Below are 5,392 nucleotides of genomic sequence, written 5' to 3' on the forward strand. Positions count from 1 at the left end.
CGTTTCAGAAACCTGGGAAGAGGCAGTATGTTCACACAGCATGATGTCAGTATGATAGGTTTACAGTTGTGTCTATGGTTCGATAAAATTTATTTTGATGCTTGTATTTTGTTCAAATTCTACTTTGTGGTTTATAAATGGGCAGATTGTGTTGTCTGTTTAGCTCTGTGGCAGGGTCCATAATTTCTGCTCATGAGTACAGATATAATTGATCTTGGGAAAATATAATAATAAATAATAATAATAATAATAATAATAATATCTCTTGGGTCGATGAGATGACACGGCAGGTAAAAGGAGCTTGCCTTGGCAAGTCTGGTGACCTAAGAACTTGATCCCTGGAATCTGCAGAAAGTGGAAGGAGATAACCAAGTCCTGAAAGTTGTCCTCTGATCTCATGTGAGCTCTGTGGCTCGCACACACCCCCCCCCACATCAGACACCTTCCCACAAAAGTAATGAGTATGGAAACAGTCTTGCTGCTGACTAAGCACTAAGCAGACCATGATATCCATCTCTCAGGCAATCTCTTAAGAGAAAGATTATCTCGTCTTTTAAACTCGTTAATCAGGTACAACAGGTAACCACTTTAATTTTTTTTTCCCTTGGTGTAAACAGTAACTAGACAGTTCCAGAGAGAGGGTTTTTTGGTAACAGCATCTGCTCAAGGATCTCATCTTAGACTCTCCAGGTAATAGGCTGCTTATCTCTGTGAGGTAATTGGGCTCATGCAGTGGAAAAACAAACATCTCATGCCTGTGTGACAGATGGGGCTTTTGTACTTTGGAACTGAGGCATCCACCAAAGTCAGGCTCCGAGGTTCCAGGAAACAGAAAGGATGGCATTGCCTCCCTTGATGTTTAGCATGTAGAGAGGCTGTAGGGTCTGGAAAAAGATATTTATTCCTGTGTCTTAAGGTTGGTTTAGCTTTTTTTTTTTTTTTTTGGTTTTTCAAGACAGGGTTTCTCTGTGTAGCTCTGGCTGTCTTGGAACTCACTTTGTAGACCAGGCTGGCCTCATTTAGCTTTTTAAATAGGGTGGGTAAGATGACCCAGTGCAGAAAGGTGCTTGCTGCTAAGTCTGAATTTGATCCTAGGACACACATGGTGTAAGTGAAAAACCAACTAACTCTGGCAGGGTGTCCTCAGATATCCAGATCTACAAAAGTAAGTACCAAACATTTAACTGAGCGTGCACACATTGCAAAGACACAGAACTAATGTCAAGACCACACTTTCTAATCAGTGCTCCGGGAAAAGAAAGGAGTGATAGTTCCTCTTTTACCAGCAGCAGCACTGAGAATTTAGGCCTCTTAACCCCAAATTTGTGTTTAAATTGCCAGTGGCCTTAGCAGGCTCTACTTAGAATGTTCTGTAAGAAGGCTCTTAATTGATGAACAACTTGTGCTCTCCCAGCCTTAACAGTCTCCACACTGATAAAGTGACTGGAAGCCCCTGTGCAACTCAACCAATGTCTCCTCCCCTCCCCTTCTCTCCTCTCCCCTCCCCTCCTCTCCTCTCCTTGGTTTCTATTGAGTTTGGTAAGTTTTACTTGGAGAGATAAAACAGGTCAGAGGGAAGGAGGGGAACATGTTACCTCCAGAACCAGCATTTATTCTTAATGCTCGGCTCCTCACTGGCTCTGTGGTCTCCATCTGAGCTCAGGCATGCTTAGCATACCATAGTGAGTTATGCACAAGTCTTTCTCTTAGAAGCTGGTCCCCATGTGTGATAGCAATCACATCCTGCAACCACCACTTGCAGGTCGTGCACTTCATGAAGCATGTGCTTGCCTGCCATGGTGTGTACATGCTTGGCCCAGGGAGTGGCACTGTTGGGAGGTGTGGCCCTGTTGGAGTAGGCGTGTCACTGTGAGCATGAGCTTTAAGACCCTCATCCTAGCTGCCTGGAAGCCAGTCTTCTCCTGGAGGCTTCCGATGAAGATGTAAAACTTTCAGCTCCACCTGCACCATGCCTGCCTGGATGCTGCCATGCTCCTGCCTTGATGATAATGGACTGAACTTTGAACCTGTAAGCCAGCCCCAATTAAATGTTGTCCTTATGAGAATTGCCTTGGTCATGGTGTCTGTTCACAGTGGTAAAACCCTAACTGAGGCAATGCCTGTCATTATTTTTAACTTTCCAACAATCCTGTGATTTATAATCCTTATTTTCTATAACAGCTATAGTATCCATTGATACTTTAGGTACAGAATGATATAATTTCTGTATCATAGTTTACTTTCCACATATGGTTTTCAGCTCCCCCGTCTGCCTTCTCTCTCTTGAGACAAGATTTCACTATATAGCACAGGCTGGCCTGGAACTTGAGATCTTCCTGCTTTAACCTTAATTTTTTTTTAACATTTGGAATTTTATTTAAAAAAAAAATCACAACCATGAACATTGTTATGATTAGAGGGAGGCCCTCTTGGTTCTTCACAATGATACTGAGCATGCTCAAAAGGGGTTCCCATTGTTAAGTCTTAAAACAACCATCGTAAAAAGGAAAAACAAAAAACAAAACAAATCAAAATTCAAAACAAAACAAAACAAAAAACTCAGCACACTAATATATAACTTGTTTTAATGTTTCTTCACACATGGTGAAAATACTAAAGTACAGACAAGGAATAATCATAATGCTGTCACCAACATTATAAACATGGAATTATAAATTTAAAACATTTTCTGGTTTAAAAATAAATCTGATCATCAATGCAGCTCTGCAGGTCTCTAGTAGGACTGGTCTCTACGTTCCTGATGGTGCTCGCCTTATCCATTTTCCCAGGTCCTCCACGTCTGCCTCTTCTTCCTCCCACCTGTTCCAGGACCACCTGGTCTTCCTCCACCAAAGCCACCTTGGTCCATTCCACGGCCACCTCGGAAGCCTCCTTTGTCTCCACCTCTGCCACCTCTGAACATTCCTCTAGGACTACCACGGTCCATGAGTCCTCTTCCTCCTCACCTTGTCCATGATCACCACCCAGAGGTGGAAAGGGAGGCGGGAGGAAGCCCTCGGGCTTAGGAGCCTTACACTGGTTGCCTGTTCTCCAAGCGAAGTTCTGGTTTCCACAGTCTGGAATTGGACACTGCCAGTCTCCAGCTCGATGCTGGACATTTCCTCCTCCAGAGGGGTTTCCTCTGGAGCCTCCGGGCCCTCTTGGAGGGAAGCCTCCTCTGTCTCCTCCACAGCCTCCCATGCGACCCATGGGTCCTCCAGGGCCTCCTGGGCCACCAGGACCTCCACGAAGTGGTAGTGGCATCCCTCTGCCCTCAAGAGGTGGCATGCCACCCAGCGTGCTGTTCATTGGAGGCTTCTTTCGGGCAAGAGAAACTTTAAGTTTGCTTCCTTGAAAATCTTTACCATCAAACCATTCCACGGCAGCCTTGGCAGTTGGTGGATCTTCATAGGACCCTGTGGCATCACCTTTAGGCTTTCCTGTCTCCTTATCCAGGTAGATATAGATCATGGGTTGTCCAGTTCTCTTGTTCATCTTGACAACCACACACTGCCTCAAGAAGTCTGCCAGATCATCCAGAGTCACATTGTCATTTAATCCTTGCACATAAATTGCACTGTTGTCAGAGTCTTCATCGGGATCTATAGGAAGGCCTAGATCAATATCTGGTCCTTCATCCATGGGTCCACCAGACTTATTGAAGCCACCTTGCTCTCCAGCGCCCATTCCACCATGTCCTCCTCCCCACCCACCTCTGCTCATGCCTCCACGATCAAATCCCCATTTTCCCCTGCCCCGGTTATCAGGGTCACTCAAGCTCCAGTTCTCTTCTGGTCTGGAAAATCCTCCAGACTCCTGCCCATAAACACCCATGCTACTGGGGTGGTTCTGTTGGAATGAACTCTGCTGCCCGTAGCTGCTGCTCTGTTGGCTATAATGACTTGGAGCCTGGCTGTAGGATCCAGTCTGAGGGGGTAACTAGTAGGAGGCTGCTGCCCATATCTGCTTTGTTGACCATAGCTACTCTGCTGTCCATAGCTGCTCAGCTGCCCATAGGTGTTCTGCTGAGAGTAACTGCTCTGATCGTAACTAGTCGGCTGTGAAGAGGAGTAGCTGGTAGGAGGATAAGATGGAGGTGCGGTGACTGGCTGCATTGGGTAGCTCCCAGGTACCTGGGGATAACTGTAGTTACTCTGTCCATATCCTAGGCTGGGTTGGTTATAACCCCCTGTGCTAGATTGAGGCTGACTAGTCTCAGCAGGCTTGTTATCATCCTGTGGTCTGGTAGGTGCAGTGGCTGTTGGCTGCTAGCCATAGGTGGGGTAGGCAGGCTGGGTGCCATATGCAGTCTGAGCTGCTTAAGAGGCCTGTGTTGTGGTGACTGTAGCAGTGGTGGTGTCATAAGCACCAGTGGCATATCCTTGCACAGGCTGGCTGTATGCCTGGGGGGCAGTTGGAGTGGTATAATCAGTGGGAGGCTGTCCATAAGAAGTTGCATATGCAGTCTGCCCGTAGGTGGCAGTGGTCTGAGCCTGGGTATAGCTGACATCAGTAGGCAGTCCATAGGTTCCATAGCTTTGCTGCCCATATGCCTGGGTGGTCTGTGCATATCCTTGAGTTGGCTGGGCAGTGTAAGTACTGTAGCCCTGCTGGACTGCAGCTTGACTATAGGTACTGTAATCTGTGGACGCCATTTTCTCGCCTTCCTCCTTGTTCTCTCAACATCTGTCTCCTCCTAACCTTAAATTTTTACTCTCAAATTAAAATATTGTTGAAGAAAATTTTAGAAAACGGAAAACGTTCTTTTATTGTTCCTTGACATTAAAAACTCTGTTTTTACATCAAAGGACACAAGAGACAGTTTATTCTGGTGTCAAAAGTGAATGACCATGGCCTAGAAATAGATCCAGGTTACCCCAAATTCCCAGTTTCATGAAGTTTCCCTTCCCCTTTTAAGTCACAGATCAAAGAAAATCATGAAGTCAACATTTTTCAAGTACGTTGGTGGGAACATCAGGAAGATGGGCTACAGCAGTGTGGGGAAACCCCTGCTTCAGACCTCAGATGTTGTTGTCTGGTAGGTGCAGTGGCTGTTGGCTGCTGGCCATAGGTGGGGTAGGCAGGCTTGGGTTTTGTGGAACCTAGAAGCTAATTGTCTGTTAGTACAAAAGGTGTTCACATGAGTAGGCATAAGGATATTAAGTCAGAAACGGAGGTGGGCAAGGGATGGCTGTGAAAGGGTCTAAAGTTATTCTAAGGCAGAATGTAATTAGGGCCTGCAAGGGTTCCATCCTCTCCTAACCTGCCGTTCAGCCTTTGTAGATGTTCCATATGGAGTGCATCTTCTTCCTAGAGAAGTTCCAAAGTGTACCTGTAGCATGCACACTGTAGCATAGCACACTGATAGTACAGCGGTGTGTTGCGGGAAATA

The 5,392-nt window shown here is 46.0% G+C and overlaps 1 pseudogene; it reads right to left on the bottom strand.

The window, feature by feature from the left end:
• Positions 1 to 2,734: 2,734 nt before the first annotated feature.
• Positions 2,735 to 4,655, bottom strand: LOC110310792 (annotated as a pseudogene).
• Positions 4,656 to 5,392: the final 737 nt, after the last annotated feature.

This window comes from Mus caroli, chromosome 15, assembly GCF_900094665.2.
Source record: "Mus caroli chromosome 15, CAROLI_EIJ_v1.1, whole genome shotgun sequence".
Taxonomy (NCBI): domain Eukaryota; kingdom Metazoa; phylum Chordata; class Mammalia; order Rodentia; family Muridae; genus Mus; species Mus caroli.